The sequence below is a fragment of the Grammomys surdaster genome, unplaced genomic scaffold (genome assembly GCF_004785775.1).
Source record: "Grammomys surdaster isolate TR1022 unplaced genomic scaffold, NIH_TR_1.0 125877, whole genome shotgun sequence".
Lineage (NCBI taxonomy): Eukaryota > Metazoa > Chordata > Mammalia > Rodentia > Muridae > Grammomys > Grammomys surdaster.
In genome coordinates, this window is record NW_021620702.1 from 2,375,991 (window position 1) to 2,394,631 (window position 18,641).

General features: G+C 38.9%; 1 protein-coding gene across 3 annotated transcripts in view; it reads left to right on the forward strand.

Moving 5' to 3' along the window:
* Positions 1-362: 362 nt before the first annotated feature.
* Positions 363-18,641, forward strand: part of Slc16a7 (solute carrier family 16 member 7) — a 105,582-nt gene continuing 87,303 nt past the window's right edge. Inside the window, exons 1-2 of one of the 3 annotated variants that reach the window (XM_028752125.1) lie at positions 363-434; positions 3,216-3,318. The gene's annotated coding sequence lies outside the window, so the exon portion shown is untranslated. Of the gene's footprint in view, positions 435-3,215; positions 3,319-13,854; positions 13,979-16,683; positions 16,832-18,641 lie in introns of those variants that run through there. The other 2 variants (XM_028752124.1, XM_028752123.1) reach the window with 2 other exon arrangements.

Here is an 18,641-nt window from a genome sequence, read left to right on the forward strand (position 1 = left end):
GGCTCATGTGGAAAGAAAGAGGAGATTTAGAAGAAGGCAGCAGCTAGCTTTGCCATTGTTTTGTCTCTGTTATTAACACTAACTATGCAGATATTAATATTCTCTTCAAGGAAACTTTTGAGAAGCCCTAATGATCACTGAGAATTCATAAGCATGATCACATTTAGAAAACACACTCCTAGCCTGAGGGGAGAAGCTATCTCCTAAGAGAGTAGATTATCTTTCGTTTCTCCTGAAATTTTGAATGTGAACCTCCATCACACCGGTTTCTGATACAGTCCTTTGTTTTGAGCTGATTTTGTTCAAGTACGTCAATACAATTGCATTTAAAAGCTAAATCTCCTTTTTTAAAATCATCTTCCAGATAACAGTGCACCGTGTGTAAACATGAATGCTGTACTCACCTAACTACAATGCACTTCGTATGTTGCTAGGTATGTAACGGTGAGTGCCCAATTGCACTGCTCTTTAAATGAACACCTTTGCCAAGTACCTGTCACATGGGACTCTGTTAAAACCTGCTTTCTTTATTAATTAGAAAAGATCGAGTGCCCTAGCTAACACATTTTGTCTATAACTGACATTCCTAAATCAAGCCATGAGGAAGGCTAGATATAGTTACATTGCAAAATGCCAAAGACTATGAAAATAACAGAATGGAAAGATCAGCTCCCTAAAATATATGGCTATTCAGACCACCTGATCATGCTCTACAAAATTATGGAATGAAAAATATTGTTGAGCCTGGTTGTACATGTCTACCCCAGTGCTTGGGAGGCTAAGGCAGGAGGATTGCCACTAGTTGGAGACAAACTCAGGATACATACTTTCTATGCCAGTCACAACTACCTGTATGATAAGAGATTATACATTAACATAGCTTTCCACAGACTCTGACATTCATGCTTGAATATTTTTCTCTTAATGTTTTGCTTTCCCTTTTTATTTGTGTTGATTTTTGAGTAACTGTAGATTAAGTGAATTCTCTTACTTCATGGGCTTTTAAAAAGAAGAGTCTATACTTTAAGTATTGGTTTTATATTAATGAAATTCGAAAACAAATTGTTTTTAAACACATCAAAGACTTATTGAACTCTCTGCATTTTAGACATGGGATTTCAGAAGGTCAGACACAATAGCATTATTCAAGGTGAAGTTACACATAAGGCCATGCCAAACAAACAAAAGGATTTATTTTTAACTACCTTTTTAAAAAATGTATCTGTTAGACATGATACTATAAATGTCAACAAGGCTCAACGTTTTGATATATCAGCTCACAAACACATGAACTTCAAGTCTATTTCTGGGACAAATGTTGTACAAATGAGAAAAAAAACTTTTATTGGCCTGCTTTCACATGACAAAATAGTGTAAATTTAATAACACAGAATCTGAAGTTATGGATAAAAATCAGTAATTCCTTATTTTTAATTTTTAAAATACATTGAGAGTTCAGGTTATAGGAGAAAGAAAAAGAAAACTTCCTTGTCTTATTCTCAAAATTATTACTTTCCCTAAATATTAAGAGTATTTTATCTCACACAAGGATGGAAATGTGGGAAAAAATGCCTTTTAAGTTCATGGAGCAAGAAACATAAATATGGAGACAGAGGTGGATTGTAATAGACAATGCTAATAATTCATCGTATAAATGAAGTTTGAGTTCACACTCAAAAGTCGAATACAGCATCATATATATAAATGAAATTAATTCAAAGTGCATGTCCCTGAAAAACATAAAGTTAAGTGTAATAAGATTATATCCTTAAATGTGTTTTAGTCAAATACGTAGATTTTAATCAACATAACATGATATGAGTAACCAGGTAAACTACATTATGATATTCATTTTTAATTCAGCTGAGTTTATTTATTGTCACAGTGTATTTTGCATACTGAGCTGGCATGTTTCTGCATGACTTTTTTTTACTACATTAAGATACTTGCGCTTAAATAATCTGGTTGCTATAATCATGGAACTTACATGGTCAGCAGATTGTCTGTCTGAATCTTCTGTGTTAATCTATAAGGTCTAACAGAATCCTCTGGACAGACCAGGAGAACTGAAGAAGTTCACGTTACTTCCATATTCTCTTTTATCTTTGCTCATAGGAAATGATTTCAGAAACCTTTCACCACACTGTTCTGCCCTAGACATCTGTTCTTTTCAACCACACCTTTAAAGTTAATTGTATTGATTTAGTAACCAGTAAAACATCACGTTTTACATATAAAAGTCTTAAATTTCAAATAGAGAATTAGCAGGCATCTTGTACTTATTCATGTATATTAAATAGTATTTTTCTCTGCTTAAGTAGTACCTGTTAATAGTGTTAAATATCATTTTATTATTTCACTGCTAATTGATATATTTTCAAAATGATAATTTAATTAACTAAATAGTCATGATTTTGCGGTAGGTACTATTGTATCCTTTCCCCTTTCTTAGTTAAGGGAATTAGAAAAAGAAAATTTTGTTACAAAATCCATAGAATTGAGGAATAGAGATGGTCAGACTTTTTATATTTCTGTGGTATTTCTGGAACATTTTTCTACTTTCATTGACCTACTGGAGTGTTACTTTTCATGTTTGAATTAATATCATGAAGTTAAATGTATTTTTTTAGAAGTTTCAAGTTTTTATGATTCAAAAACGCACACACATTCTTATATACATTATTGTACTAAAAGTTCAGGGGAAGATCACTTTTTGTATCATTTTAAACATTATTATTTAAAAAATTTGAAAAACGATAGATTGAAATGAATTTATAGTTTGGTTGGTTGGCTTTTTTTTTTGCAAAATTTATAAGTTTTGTAAATTTGAGTTGGACGGAAAACACAAGTGTACACATTACCATTAGAATACAGGGTCACTACTAAAGATGTGTGCTTGTTGAGTTAAGTGATCCTTCCCTGCCTAATGAAGACTTAACATCAACTGCAGAATTTTAGAGAAAGCCAATAGCTATTCTATTCAAGGCAAGAGAAATCTGCATGGTAGAACTCACTTAGACATGGAATTAGATACTGTTAATACATACTATAATGTTTATATGGTTTCTGTCTCTGTTTCTCTCTGTCTCTGTCTCTGTCTCTGTCTCTCTCTCTCTCTCTCTCTCTGTCTCTGTCTCTGTCTCTCTGTCTCTCTCTGTGTCTCTCTGTCTCTCTCTCTCTCTCTCTCTCTCTCTCTCTCTCTCTCTCACCTCTAGGAGTCAAGGAGTCAAGCTTGGCATGAGGTGCTTTCCTGTGGACACTTACACAAGAGTATCCAGGCACCGTGAACACAGAAGAGAACACCCGTAGAGCTATCTTGTGAGTTTCCTTGATGTGCACTGGTATTTCTGTCTGTCTGCTTCCCCCAACTCATGGCATTTGTTAAATTGGGACATTTTGACCTGGATGAATCTGGACTTTAATCCTTAGCTTAGTCCTGTAAGCAAATTGTGATCGTTGGGGAAGCTCACACTGAGTTATGTGGCTCCCACTGGGTACACTTCCCTGGCATCTTCTGACATTGCCACTGTTAAAAGCTGGAGCTCAGTCTGTGGCTTCTGTGGTTTCATCTCTTAGCGTTCATGCTTCCTGACTAAAATCTGTTCAACTACAGTATTTTAATCTATAAAGTAAGAACATTGCAAACTTTCTTCATATTGGCTATTGCACAAATGATTTTAGTCTATTTGAAGTGCTTGAAGCAAATTTGACAAATCCTAGAAGCCACGTAAGCTTAACTATTGTTGTGATTGTTGTATATATCCCATAAGCTTGTTTAAAAAGATTAGATATAGTAGTGCCCAAAATTTAGGACTGTCAGCCTTTGGGGTAAACACATTTTAATGAAACTAAATACTCTCATCAGCACAGTGTGACGTCATGCAATTTTTAAAATGCCATGCTTTTAAGTCATTCTCTTCCTTGTTAGCATTATTGCAAATATTAATTAATTAAATATTAATTAAGGACAATTAGCAGACTCCGAGATGCTTCATTTTATGAGAATCACTTTTCTATCTTAGCTTCATTATCGTTTGAGTCTTGATGTTTGTCTTGATAACACTGTTCAAGCATGCAGAGAACTTGGCACCAGGAAAAGCCTGCCCCATCAAGAGGCCTAGATAAGAAATGTTTTGAAAGTGAGGGTAACCTACTTGAAATGTTGTTTCCCATGATGTTCTCTAAGAAGGTATTCATTAGATGGATGGGTGGAGGTGTTCTTCGTCTGGGAACGGTGTTGGCTCTTTGGGTAAAAAAAAAAAAAAAAAAAAAAAACAAATATTTGATTAGCCTGTTAGAACTTGCTCACAGGATCTACATTTCAAGGTACATACTTTAATTTAGCCAGCTAAATGCATTGTATATGTCCTAATCTCAATGGAGCAATGTCTCTCCAAGGCTTTCCAGGTATAGGGCTAAACCTCTATGAACCTTGAAGTGGCAGAGTTAGGCAGTGAGGTAAGAGCTGTTTACTGCATCCAGCTACCCACACAGAGGCCAGTGGCACCACACTGTGTGGGCCAAACAGTTTTTAATTGTGCATTACTCTTACAGAGCAGCCTGTCTGTGCTTGTCTTTTAGCAGCTCCTGGCTTTCTGTAGGGAAAACAAACAAATCCAAACAAAACACATTCTTCACACAGACATCTGAGACGAAGCACCGATTTAAATTGGATACGTAAACTTTATACGCAGAAGCCTGCTGGGTATGTGATTAAGAAACAGACAATGACACTGTGCTCCTGGCTAAATGAGATTTCTGTATTATTCTCAACCAGAACTGCTACTCTCGTGGTACCGTTCAGGCAAGTCCATCCGTCCGTCCGTCCGTCCATCCATCCCCACCTTTCTCACATTTGCTGATTCCTATCTCATTCACCTGAACATAGCTAAGAGTCACAGAGTGCAGAGGGGCTGTCCCCAAAGGACAGATCATGTATACAGGTCTTTGGTAGCCTCAAAGATGAATTTCAACATTCTATACAAGTCATGGCCCTTTCTTGCCCCAGCTTTAGCTTAAATATGACTTAAAAACCAATCAACCAACCAACCAACCAATCAACCAATCAACCAATCAACCAACCAACCAATCAAAAGGTTGCAATGAGTTAGAAGGAAGTGTTAGGAATATTTGATTCCTCAGTATGGCTTCTCTATCTCTCTCTGGAAATTCTTTCATGGAAGGAAGGTGAGCACAGCTGGCTGTCGTATCTCTAGTAGACACAAAGCACTCCTCCACCACACACCATCCCTGTGTCTTTAGTCCTGACACTCACAAGGTGTATCCTGTGGGCCAGCATCAGGGGTAGCGATTAAATATGACCTTTACTTTCAGGCTCAATTGGATAAATAAATATTTGGGGTACTATTTCCACGCTAAAGGTATATTTTTATTGTAACTTTTTTATAGAATATATTTTAATCATCTTCTTTCTCCTCCAATTTCTCCCAAATTCTTCCCAGTTGTCTATATTGTTTTCTCTTTCTCTCCAAAACAACAAAAACAACACACACACACACACACACAGAGAGAGAGAGAGAGAGAGAGAGAGAGAGAGACAGACAGACAGACAGACAGACAGACAGACAGACACAGAGAGACAGAGAAAAAGACAAGAGACAAGAATCAAAATCAACAAGCAAAAACCTAATAAAACAAAAACTAAAAGCTCAATCAAAGTAAAATGAAGCAAAATGTTATGAAAAATACCATTGCATTGGTTTTGTTTTATCCCACTACTCTTGGACTTGGGGCTTTCCCTGAGGCATAGTTAATATGGCCAGTGAGACCCCACTGGACAAATTTCCCCCTTTTCCAGCCAGCATCAGTTGCACCCAGCTTCTTGCTTAGATGTGGGAGCTCATGTCTGTTTCTGCTTCTTGGGGCCAGGGGATCTGTATAGACTGAGTGAGCTTGTGCATACTCGTATCTGCTGAAATACCCTTGTGAGTTCATATGTGTATCAGTCCTGGTGTGTCTGGAGGACACTATTTCCTGGGAGTCACCCATCACCTCTGACTCTTAAGAGGATTCCACCTCCTGTTCCACAGAGATTACTGCTTTAATGAAGACATCCCATTTAGGATGCAATGCCCCAAAGTTCCTCAGTCTCTGCACATTGTCCGGCTGTAGGTCTTGGAGTTAGTTTCTATCTACTACATGGGAAATGTCTTTTTTGTGTTTATTTTTTATTCAAGGCACTGATTTCTGAGTATAGCATATATATACACATACATACATACATACATACATACATACATACATACATACAAACAAACACATACATACTTTTTAGAACAGTAGTAGTTGGTTTTATCCTAGGTTCTTGGCCTATCTCTTCTTAGGTTCTTGGTCACCCAAGCAGTTTTAGGTATGGCTTCCATCTCATGATGTGGGCCTCAAGTCAAATGGCATTGGGTAGTTGACCCTACAGGTTTTACCACCATTTCACTGACATATTTTGCAGGAAGGACAGATCTAGATCAAAGGGTTTGTCTCTGGGTTTGGGTTTATGTTTTTTTCTTTTGCCTACAGAGTGTGTTCCCATATCAGAGACACTAGAAAGTATGGTTAAAGCTTCTAGGTAGCTGTCACAGTGGGACCTTGGTGTTAGTTTGTGGAGAGCAACCTATAGTCTTGGCAAAAGCCTGAGTTGTTTGGAGGTTCCATGGGCAGTATTCTCAACCTGGGAAAACAAAAACACAATGCTTATTCCCTCCACCTCTCATACAGTTCACATCACAACTTTGTCATTATATTTGCGAATGTCTCCCTAAAAGTCTAGTCAGAGAGAATGGTGGTGGTTTTAGGTACAAAGAACTGATTCTTCTATCCTAGCCAGAGAATCAGAACCTAGTATTGCCTAACAACTTTCTAATACAGAAGATGCCTGTATTTTAGGATTTTATGGGTTTTCTATCTCACACGTCGTCTATGTGAATTCATGTGGCACTGAGTTAAATCCTACAAGGCTCTATAGGATGTTGATGACTCTTATTCAGACAGTGGCTCTATTGTAGCATCAGTAATTCTGACTGGGTAGGTCTGTATGCATCTTTCTTCCATCAAGGGGTAAATACATGTGAGAGAAAGAGCCCCTGCCTTACTTACCCTGGAGTTCCTCCCGGTCCTACCATAGCAGCTTTGTGTGCTCACCACCCACTAAACATTGGTTAAACTAATTAATTAAGCACAAGGGAAAAAGCAGACTCAGCTGGCTCCTTTGATGCATGTAGTCAATTCTTAGACCTGATGTTAGACTAGAGAATGTGGCTTGAATATATAATCAAATGGACACTTTAATTTGAATTTATTTCCAAGATCAGCTTTCCCCTCTCAGAGGAAGAAGCTGCCCTAGAAAAGGGACTACAGAGTGTTCACCAACAAAATGTATCTCATCTGTCATAAGACACCTGAAAAGGAGCATGGGACAAGACCTCATCAACCTTGATTGGTAGGGGATTTTTGGAGGCGGAGGGGGATTGTTTTTGTTTTTGCTTTCTCTCTCTTGATGAAAAATTGCCAACTAACTGTGGAATGGACCATAGTGTTCTTTTATCAGATGTGTTGGCGAAAGAAACTTATGGCATAAGGCAAGCCCGAGGTTCTGATTGGGTAGTTTGTTCAAGATAAGGAAAGTAAAATCCAGTACCTATCACAAAAGCAAAACCCAAGAACCCCAGTCCTGTAGTACAGTGGAAGACAGACAGCAAGCAAGGAATTATGTTAGACTTTGCAGGGAAATAGATATGGGACCCTCGGTCATAGTAAGGACCCAGGGACTGGTGACACAGCTCGTCAAAGGCGAAGGAGGCCTATGTCCTCTGCAGCTAAGGGGTCATCAAGATTCTAATCTATTCAGAGAAACAGCAGACAGGAAGATAAACACTGAAGCCTCACCTAGCCTCAGATTTCATACAGTCCCTACTAACTGGCTCCCTGTATGCATTTAAAGCAAAGTCCTTCATTTTTTAAAAAAATTGCTTTTAGTTATATCGTTTTTGTTACATGCGTGTATGCTGCCAAGCTTAGGTATGGTCAAAACTCTGTTTGATATGTTTCCTGTATGACTTTATATTACCTTTCATCCTTGTATCACCTTTCCCTTTTTAATATATTTTTATTTGAGAATTTCATACAGCTTAGTTTGGCCTTATACCTTCTCTTCCTATACATCCTCCCAGATCTCCCTCTACCTCCTTATCCCCTAAATTCACATTATTTCTCTCTTGCAAAAGAGAAAATACCACTACCATTGGGGTCTAATTTGTGTTGGATGACTATTCCTAAACCTGGGTGTAAATACCCAGTGCCACTCTATTGAAGAAGACTGATTTTTCCCAATCCCAATAACCACTGGTTGCAAACAGCTTCTTGCCTAGAGGTGGTTTGGTGTCTACTTCCCACCTCTGTGCTGTGACTGTTAGCTGGCTTTATCTTGTGCCGGTCCTGTATACGCTCACATGCGTGTTCTGAGTTCCTATCCGACTTGCCTTAATTGGACAATGCTGCTTCCCTGAAGTTACCCTCTGCCTCTCACAATCTTCCTGTTCCATCTTCTGTGTAGATCCCAGAGCCTGGAGGGGAGAGTCTAGCTATAGCGGCCTCATTCTCTGCACATGTCTGTTCAGCTGTGGTTGTTTGGAGTTAGTTTGCACCTACTGTAAGAAGAAGTTTCTTTGATTAAGGTTCAGGCACACACCGATCCTCCATCATATGTATACACTTTCCCACTTTGCTTCTATTGAGAAAAGTTAATTTTTAATTACTATTATTATTTATTAGAGCGTGTGTGTGGGTGTCTGTGTGCACGTGTGCATGCATGATGTGTGTCTTTGTGTATTCTTGTGTGTGTGACAAAGCACTAGTACAGAAGTTAGATAACAACTTTCTGGAGTTGATTCTCTCCTTCCATCTTTACATGGTCAGAGACCAAACTCAGGTCGCCTGGCTTTTATGGAAAGCACTTTTATTTGATGATTCATCCCACCAGCCCTACAAAATACTTTCCCTGTTATCATTTCCTGACATCAGTGGGTGGGAGTCTCTCATGCTTTCAAGACTTAGGAGTTAGGAAATTCAATTTGATTTCATTCAACTTGTTTTGAGACATCGAAGCATCTTATTTCCAGTGAGATGACGTGTCTGAGGCAGACTATCCAAAGTTGTCTCTAACATGCTTGTGAATACCTTGATAAGGATTAATACTTTTATAGTTTTTCAAAACAGTATACGTAAAGGCACCTCATTTTACAAAAAAAAAAAGAGTATTAAAAGGCCAAAGAACACTAAACTGTGTACCCTTGTATCACTGCCTATAGCAGTGAATGGATGATATGCTCTTGATCATAATTTACTTTATAAAATAATTCCCAGTATTACCATGGGGGTTGGCCGGATAGGCAGGTGAGTGTGGTCTGTAATTACTTAGAGATATGGATAAAATTGGAGGGTACTAAAATTATTGAAGTTACAAGGTACCCAAGAGTTGAAGGAAAGATAGATGGGTCTGTGTGGCTGGAAACTTTGATTCCATAAGTTTTTGTTCTTGCCAGTACAGACATTGTACTGAGTCACCCTTAGTGTTGGTGCATGTGACAGGAGGTTGTGAGGCTAATCTATGCTTACGGTGATGCTATGTGAAATCACATGTTCTTAAATGGAAAGATGCCTCAAAAGCATTGTTCCTGAATGTCCTCATCTATGAACTGAATATATTACAGTGTTCTACTGACCAGACAGCAGCCAAATGTCTCCTGTACCCAAATCACCCTTTTATGGTGTTGCTCTATCGAGTGCCCTGAAGGAGAAATGCTCTGAGATAACAGAATACTTACCTGTTTTGTGTAAGTATTGTGACAGAAATCATTCCACAATGCAAATTTGAATGACAACCCTCTTCTTGTCCTTGATTTCAAAGTTAAGACCAAGACATTTACATTGTGACTCTGAGAGATGAGTAACTGAGGAAATGAACCAGAGTTGTTTCCCTCTGCTGTTTGCTAATTTTGAGTTCTATTGTGTTCTAGAATTTGGAATAGAAAATCGCAGCCAACTCTGTCCCACAAATCTGAAGGCTTTATTACTTCTTTTACAGCAAAGAAAATAGAAACAGTATTACCAATGAGAAAAGCAAATAGACACTCATATCACATTGGGAGGCATTTGGTTTTATATTGAGTTTGTGTGCTTTTCAACTGTTTTCTTTCTCTGTCCCTTCTAAAATACATAACTGGGATTTCTGCTCTTTGCACTCCCTTAGACTTTTTAATCAGGCGAAGAGCACGGTCTTTGCTCATTGATCCAGCTTTTAACTTTTCGTCATAATGCGAACAACATCAAAATCTCACAAGGGAAATGTGCAAGGCTGCACGAAACTTGGGAATAAGATTATAAACAGATCTGTCGCCAAGAACTTATTGTCATGACTCAAGCATGGAATAAATGACATGTTCCAAGACCACACATGCTATTCATCAAGATTTTCTAACTGTATTTCCTCTTTCTCTTTCCCCAACTGATTGAAAAATATTTAAAAAAAAAAAACTCGGGGGTCTGGAGGAGCAAACCTTTTTACAACCATAGCTCCAGAATTACTCTTGAGAACAGGTAACCTTGGCAAAGGTTAGTCACCTCCTGGCCTGGTCTCCCTGGGGCTCAATGAGCAGGAGCAGGGCTCTCCTGTGTTTGTCTTCTTTCTTAGAGCTTCATGTAGCCAACAGGACTGTCTGTGTCTCGTGTCCTATAGAGTAGGTTATACAACTACAAGTATGTGATGTCTCTGTGCTTCCCATAGTGTATGATTTTTGTTAGTTAAAAATAATCAAAAGAAAGCAGTCATAGCATGTGCAAGGCCCTGGCTCAGTATCCAAGCTGTGTTAGGCCAGCTGCTTTTGCTATTTTTTTCTTTTGACTGCAGCAAATGTTAACCCTTAATTTGATTTCATGATGAATTTGATTTTTGGTAGAATGTTTACAAGTGGATATTCAAAATGCTAAAACAGTTAAATGGACATTGTACATAGAAAAATCGATTGTATGTTTATAAAACAAATTGTTGATATATGAGCCAAGCTCTGTAACCTTTCATAACATACTTACTAAACTTAACAAAATGATTCTAAGCAGCATGTAGAACTTTTAAGGGTCTAACGTTGGAATAGGAGTAAGAGAAGGTATTAAAAGTGCAAAATATATTATCCATATTCATGACACTCATATAGATTTTGTAAAGCCTTTTGTTGATTATAGACTTGCTCTTTATTTTTGAGACTATAGTTGCATCAATTCTCCCTTCCCTTTAATACCTCCAAATTCTGAAATATCAAACATGATCATACTTTTTAGCTTTCTTGGGATATCTTATAATACTGAAACAAAGTATTCTACACGTAGAAGCTAAGTAAATTTGAACACTTGTGGTAAAATTAATGTTGCTCATTTAGTAGCATTAACAGCCTTTCCTTACATGATTGTGTCATTGCCATCCTGTCCACAGACAGCCTCAGCGACATTTATCCTCCAATATTTTTATTTTTAAAAGAAACAGGTAATCCAGAGAGGGCAAAGTAGAATGACTTTTAATTACATAGTCACTATCCCAAATACATGTTCCGGACCCTGATTAGTGTCAAACTTATGCAGAGGCATTGTTTTCTGGTACAAGCTTTTTCCCCTCTAGACCAGGCTGGAAGTCAACATGGAGTCTCCCATGCCACTAAGAACTGTTGTAGGATCTTCCTGGTAGGCTAGTATTTCCAGGTTTCCAGGAGTGAAAAAACCAGCTGCTTATCTGCCTTGAGAAACCTTGATCACAGAGATAATCAACACATTTCCCAAGCAGGCCAGTTTCAGTTTGTGAGATAATGGTTTTCCTTCTCACCTTAATCCTCCCAGAAAGGAAGCCAAATGTTCAACCATCACTCACCTTCAGTCCTGCTGACTCCACACACCCCCCCCAACTTTACAATAAAAATAACTTTGAAATGGCTAGTCCTCCTTTTGGGTGGGCAGGGTTGGGGGTGGTCTGCTTTTTCCTTCCTCTGTGTTTAAAACCAACCTGTTATGCTCAGCTCATAAGAACTCTCTGTCTGATGGAAGGAAGCCTTGCTTGATTTCAGAATGGAATAAAGCTGTCAAGCTCATTACACTAAGTAGTAAGCGGTAAGCGGTCCTTTGACACTAGTCATTAAGTGCTAAGCTTTGTTGGGACAAAGATTCATTTGATGAGGTTCATATGAAAAAAAACACCTCCTCTAGATTGATAGAGGTGTTTACTATGTAGAGGGAAAATTCATACTGCAATTTGTAACTGTATCAAAACCTCACTGTTTATATTAGTAGAAGGAAAGGACTATTTGCTTTTGTTTCATTTTAGATTTTTAACTCAAGCTCTTAATAGAAGGAGCAGATACACAATGTATACTTTAGGAAAAGGAATTGCTGTATTCTGTCAAAAGATCAGAGAGAATGTCTAGAAAAGAATTGTCTTTGTTGCTTGGTCATTATAATTAGTATACACATAAGTAAAATCTTTGAGAAACATGTTTGCAACCTGCTGGTATCTGGCACTCAGTTATAGAGAACGGGATTTTTTTTTTCCCCTTTGGAAATCATGTTTCTCATCTTAGTTTCTTTGCCTGTTACTGTGATAAAATACTCTGACCAAGGAAACTTACTGGAGGAAGATTTTGTTCTAGTTTATAATCCAAATTATTGTCCCTCATGGGAGGGGAGTCACAGAAGTAGGAGCTTGAGGTCACATCCTGTCTGTCCCCAGTAAGAGGCAGAGAGTAAGCAGGCAGGCATCTTGGCCCTCCACTCGCTTTCCCCGCAGCTGGACCAATCCCAGCCTATGATCTTCTTACATCAGTAAATGTCATCAGGATAATCCCCACAGGCTTGCCCAGGTGCCCATCTCCCAGGTGATTCCCGGATTCCTCAGGTTGACAAATAGCATTTGAGCCCCTCCCCTCGCCCCACGGACTGTAGAAACATTGGTCTGCTGTTTAGTGGAGAGGAGTATGGCCCTCAGATCCTTTAGAAACGAGAGATGGAAGCCCAAATCTAGGATTCCAAAGCTTTAGGACCCTGTGTAAGTAACCGGAACTCTATACGTCAATATGCCCATACTTAAAATATTTACAAAGTGCCTATCTTACATCGTTTAGGGAATGAGACAATAGATGGGAATTGTTTGGCAAAATACCTTCTAAGGGCTACAGAGATGGCTGTCAGTGAATCCCTGCTGGATGCGTCCACAGCACCCTGTAAAAATCCAAGAGCGACAGCATGCTATGGTTGCCATAGCACTGAGGAGGTGGAGCCAGGGAGGTTGAGACGCTCGGCCACCTAGATCTAGCACAATCCATGAGCTTCAGCATCAGTGAGAGACCATGTCTCGATTTAAGACAAAGATGAAGAGTGATTCAGGATAGCAACTCCAAGTTCATTTCAGGCAACAAAATGAAACTCTGTGCCCTTGACCTCTTTGTTACTGTTCATAATGCTGTCTTCCCCAGTCTCAGATTCTGTTAAGATTCATAGACGCAGCAATGCAGATTGTACAGGGATTCTTACCGTGTCTGGAAGACATGGTATCAAATTACATGCTGGGGAAAAATGCCCTTGAAATCGTGCCCACTAAAACTACACAGAGGGAAAATCGGAAGGTTAAATGTAGCAATTCAAAGTGCCAGACACGTCACCTTTTTGACCCCGGCTATAATTTAAGCCGGGTTTGCGTTGCACGGTGAGAAGTATGAACTAATTGTGCATGTCAAAGCAAGTTCTTCAAGAAGAGAAAGGAAACTACCTTTCCCCTATTTGAGAGGAGAGAAGGAAGGGAAAGCAGCGGAGCCTCGGCCTCTGGAGAGCTGTGTGCAAGTTTGCTTCTGGCTAAAAGTTAATGATCAATCGCTGTGCTCTCAGCTCGGAGTCCCCAACAAGTGGCTAATGCGGCTTTTCTCTCTCTCTCCAGGTAACTTTAAATCTCTAAAAACTGTGTTCACGTTGGCTCTGGTAGATTATGGGCATGGCTTGCTTCCTTCTTGTTATTCGATTTCATGTTTTAAGTTTATTGAAAGTAGAGCTAAAACTCATAAATGTTGCCTCATGGAAAAGTATTTAATTTCTGAAACGGACAGAGTTAAGGCTGGCTGATGAGACATTGTGTGCTTGAAGTAGCAAAGAGAATACTTAAATGTTCTGTGAAATTTGCTATTGTGGTTCTTAGCCCTCCTGGCTGAAAGACAAATTAATCCTAATTATTTAAAAGAATACCTCACATTATGTAGCCTGCCAGTTTTTGGTTTGGAGGAAAGGTTTTAAATCATTGGTACCAATTATTTTTGGAAAATAAGAGTAGTTTTTTACTCATTAAATTTTTATTTGTACCTTATGCTATCTAACAATAAAGTGTCCTTATTTCTTAGATGAGTTGTTAAGTCTTATAAATATGCATGCTTGGTTGGAAAGTACTAAGAAAAAAACTGTATTATTTTTGACATGGAAGCTAGGTAAGTTGGTATGATGAAAGATATGTGGTTATTCTGCTGTTGTATTTTGTGTGGTACCACTGAGTTTTAGTGTAAGTAAAGACCTGAAAGATGAATTAATCCTAATTATTTAAAAGAATACCTCACATTATGTAGCCTGCCAATTTTTGGTTTGGGGGAAAGGTTTTTAAATCATTGGTACCAATTATTTTTGGAAAATAAGAGTAGGTTTCATGCATTAAAGTCAACTGCTGAAGATGTCAATATATATTGTACATCTTTAGAATTGGTTATTCTGCATATCAGTAAGGCCCCATTAGACAAACCCAGAGAAGGTCTTTGTTCCTTTCAGAAGTGTCTGCCCACTGGTATCTTTCTTCAACAAAATTCCAAGGCCAAGGAACTTGTGCTGGTTGGATTTAGACTAGAACCATATGAGCTTCAAATAGCATCAGCAGCTAGATACTTCTGTGATGCCGCATACGTAACTCCACTTACAGTCTCTTTCTCCTCAGCTGAAATTAAATGTCAGACAATGATTGACGATTTTGCAATGGAAATCTCCAGCTGGTGGGAACACAGAGGAACATGCATTTTATACACAAAGAACAGTGTGCAGAGATGGGACTTAGCACCATTATGGGTACTGCTGGAAGCATAACAAGACCTCTATTCATGGGTGACAAGCAAGGCTGATGGTGTGCTACTCTACACCCATGCTGGTTTATTCCCTAAACACTTTCCACTTTGGAGCAGAGCTGGCAGAGCGTTCACAGCTAGAGTGCAGGGGGCAGTGATGTTTTCCCATTCACCTTTGGCATTCTTAGTTTGTTTTTCAGTTTGACTTATAAAACTCGATCCCGCGTGTTGGTGTGTTTGCTCAGGCTTATTTAAGTTCTCCTTACTGGAGGAATTTCTCAAAGTTAAAGATAAGAGTGCCACCACTGAATTTGGTGCACTCCAAGTCAAGGTTGAGACGTTTGTAATTTATAAGGTCTGCTGTGGCTGAAGTTTCAAAGAGAATTTTTGAAGAAAGTTCTAAGGAAATTTAAGATTACTAAAATCTTATTATTAAAACTCAAAGTATACAGTAATGTAAGAATATTCATATAAAGCTTGAAACGATCCACATATTGTGGAAAACAGAGCAATCATTTGCCATGACACTGTAAAACATTTGAGATTCTAACAGCTAAGACCGTGTGATTTTGTGTGTGTGTATGTGTCTGTGTGTGCCCATGTTTGTGTGTCTGTGTATGCCCACACATTTGTGTGTAGTGTGGAATGTTTGCAGCATGCATGTGTATGTGCACATACACGTTCATATTGATGTGTGTAGACACAAGCTCAGACTTTGAGAGTGTTTTCCCCCGTGATCTCACCTGCAGTTATGCCCCTAGAGGAAACACAGTCTTTCACTGAACCCTAAGTTTGGCATTTCGATTCGGCTGGCTGGCCAGCAGCCTCTCGGGACCCTCCTGCTGGCTCCACCTTCCCAATAATAAGGCGGCAGGCACACAACCATATCTGGTTTTAAACATGAATGCCAGGGATTTGAACTCAGGTCTTTAGTGCTGGAGATCAAGCACTGAACCATCCCCGAAACCTGAGGTTAGTTGTTGTTGTTGTTTTATGTTGGATATGTGCAGATTTCTTTTTATAGTTCTAGTACACTCATCAATTGGCACATAGCAACAACTAGCTTATACTCGGAGGCCCTAGGCTGTTTTACGTTGGCTGCTCACCTTTGCCATCCCAAGCTTACAAACCGAGTGACCATCAAAAAGCTTATCTCTGTTTCTTTATCCCACTATTCAACACAGATAACCTGAATTATACACTCTAGAAGTCTATCAGATTCTGCTAGACTTAAGTAACTCAGAGTCACATAAGACATCAGAATCTCTTTTTAAAAATAAAAAATGGCAAGGGGGAATGGGGCCATGAAGGATCTTTGATGTCCACGGGCTTTGCAAATCACGGGTGAGTCATGTGACCTGTGAGAGTCCCCGTTACGTGAGTTCTAAGTGGGGGCTGTAGCAGTTTTTATGCTTGACCTACTCGGTGCAGTATGCCAAGCAGGCCTGGTATGGGGTGCATCCTTCTAAACATTCCTAGTTCTGCCCTAACAAAGCCCCACCATGTGGGTGGCTTAGACCAACTGAAAATTGTTCTCATTCCATTTTAGAACCTGGAAGTGTGAAATAAGGCGTAAGCTGGGCTGTGTTTTCTTGTCTCTTCTGGCTCTTGCCTGACCCAGGCTTCGCTTCCCCTGTGGCAGTGCCATTCCAGTACATACACCAGTCTTCACACGACATCCCTCCCAGACTCCGCGGGTACGTTCCTTTAACGATACCTCACACCAGCTTGGGAGCCAGCCTACTCAGTTTAAGAAGCAGGAACTAGAGGATCCTTCAGAGTTCCACGTGGTAGAAGCATTGTTCTGATTCAGCTCTTTGTGAAGGAGGGGAAGGTTTTGGGGGTGTGCATTAGTGGGAGGAGTTTGTGTATAGAAGACACGCCCTTAAGGAGATGGTGAGGTCTAAGCCCCATCTTCCTCATGGCTTTACTTCCCCAGGAAGTGAGTAGTCTTGTTCTGCTACAAGCCCAACAGCAGAACAAACTGATCATGGTCCAAAATAGCTTAAACCTTTAGGCAGAAGATGTGTCCTGTCTTTTTAAGTTGATTATTGATCGGGTTGTTTTCGAAACCGAAAGTTTACTAATACGATGTTTCCTAATCATGTTCCTAACAATTGCAAAGAAGTACAAGCCCAGGCTTCTCTTCAGGGATGTTAAATGACCAGGCAAGAGCCTGGCCTTGACCCTACCAACCCTCATATACATTCACCAGATCCTAGTATTTCAAATACCAGCCCTTCCACATCAACCCTTAGTCTACATCCCATCGAAAGAGAGACGTGGATGGAGTAGAGTCCAAGTTCTAGAATAAAATTCTTCTCCTACAGACCTTTGACGTCTTGGAAACCAGTTTAATTAATTCCAAGCTAAGATAGAGAGAGAGAAAGGAAAAACTTTATAAAACAAACAACAGACAGACAGACAGACAAAAAAAAAAAAAAAACAAACAAAGTAGTGGAAATAAGTAAAGGTTTCACCAGCATGATGCAAGTGCACAACTTAGCAGAGCAAATTCCACCAGTTCGTGTTCAGGCTTCACACATGGTCCTCTGAGCCTCCACCGAAATGTGGGCCTCAGTCAGCCCAGAGTCTCCGCCCTGCAGGACTCTGCACCTCAGCTCTGTGCACCTCAGCCTCTGGATCTCAAACACCGTGTCTTCCATCTCTGGACTCGGCTCTGCCTCTTCATCCATGCCTATGATTCTTCTCTCTCTGGAGGAGCAGCCACAGTTCTGCCTCAGACTTCTTTACTAACTTTCTGTTGTTTTGTCACTTCAGTTTTGCTACTTTTCAAGGCAGGCTGTTTCTGATGTCGAAAGAATTTCAAACATCTGTCACCCATTTATGCAATTCAAGTGATGCCAAATCCTCAGACAAGAGGGTCTTCTATGCGTTTTTCTTATATACTTTTCTGTCTGGTCTGGAATTTTAAATTTATACATTTCCTTGTATGTTTTTCTTCTCACCTATTTTATTCTTCAAGAATTTTAGATACTATATTTGTTGACTTTTAAAATTTTTGAGGTTGCAGTATAATATAATTCCATCATTTTCTTTTTCTTTTCTTCCCATTCAACCTTTTGACATTTGCCTCCTTACTCTGTTTCAAATTCATGGCTATTTTTATTAAGTGATTTCGCATACTATTATATATAACATATTAATTATATGTAATATGTTATATTATTATATAAATAAAATAGAATAAGATAGTATATAATTATACAAAATAATATATTATATTAACATTACATATAATATTATAAATAAATATAATATTTTATGTATTATAGATAATATTATAAATGGATTATATAGTATATCCTATTCATGCAACAGCCGAGATATTATTAAAGTGATAATAATAGTATAATGAACTAATATTGAAATATATGTGTATATATATCCCTTAATACATAAATATAACCTGCTCAGTCTGGATAGTGTTACTTGTATGTATAAGTTTTCAGAGCTGACCATTTGGTATTGGATAACCAACTGGTG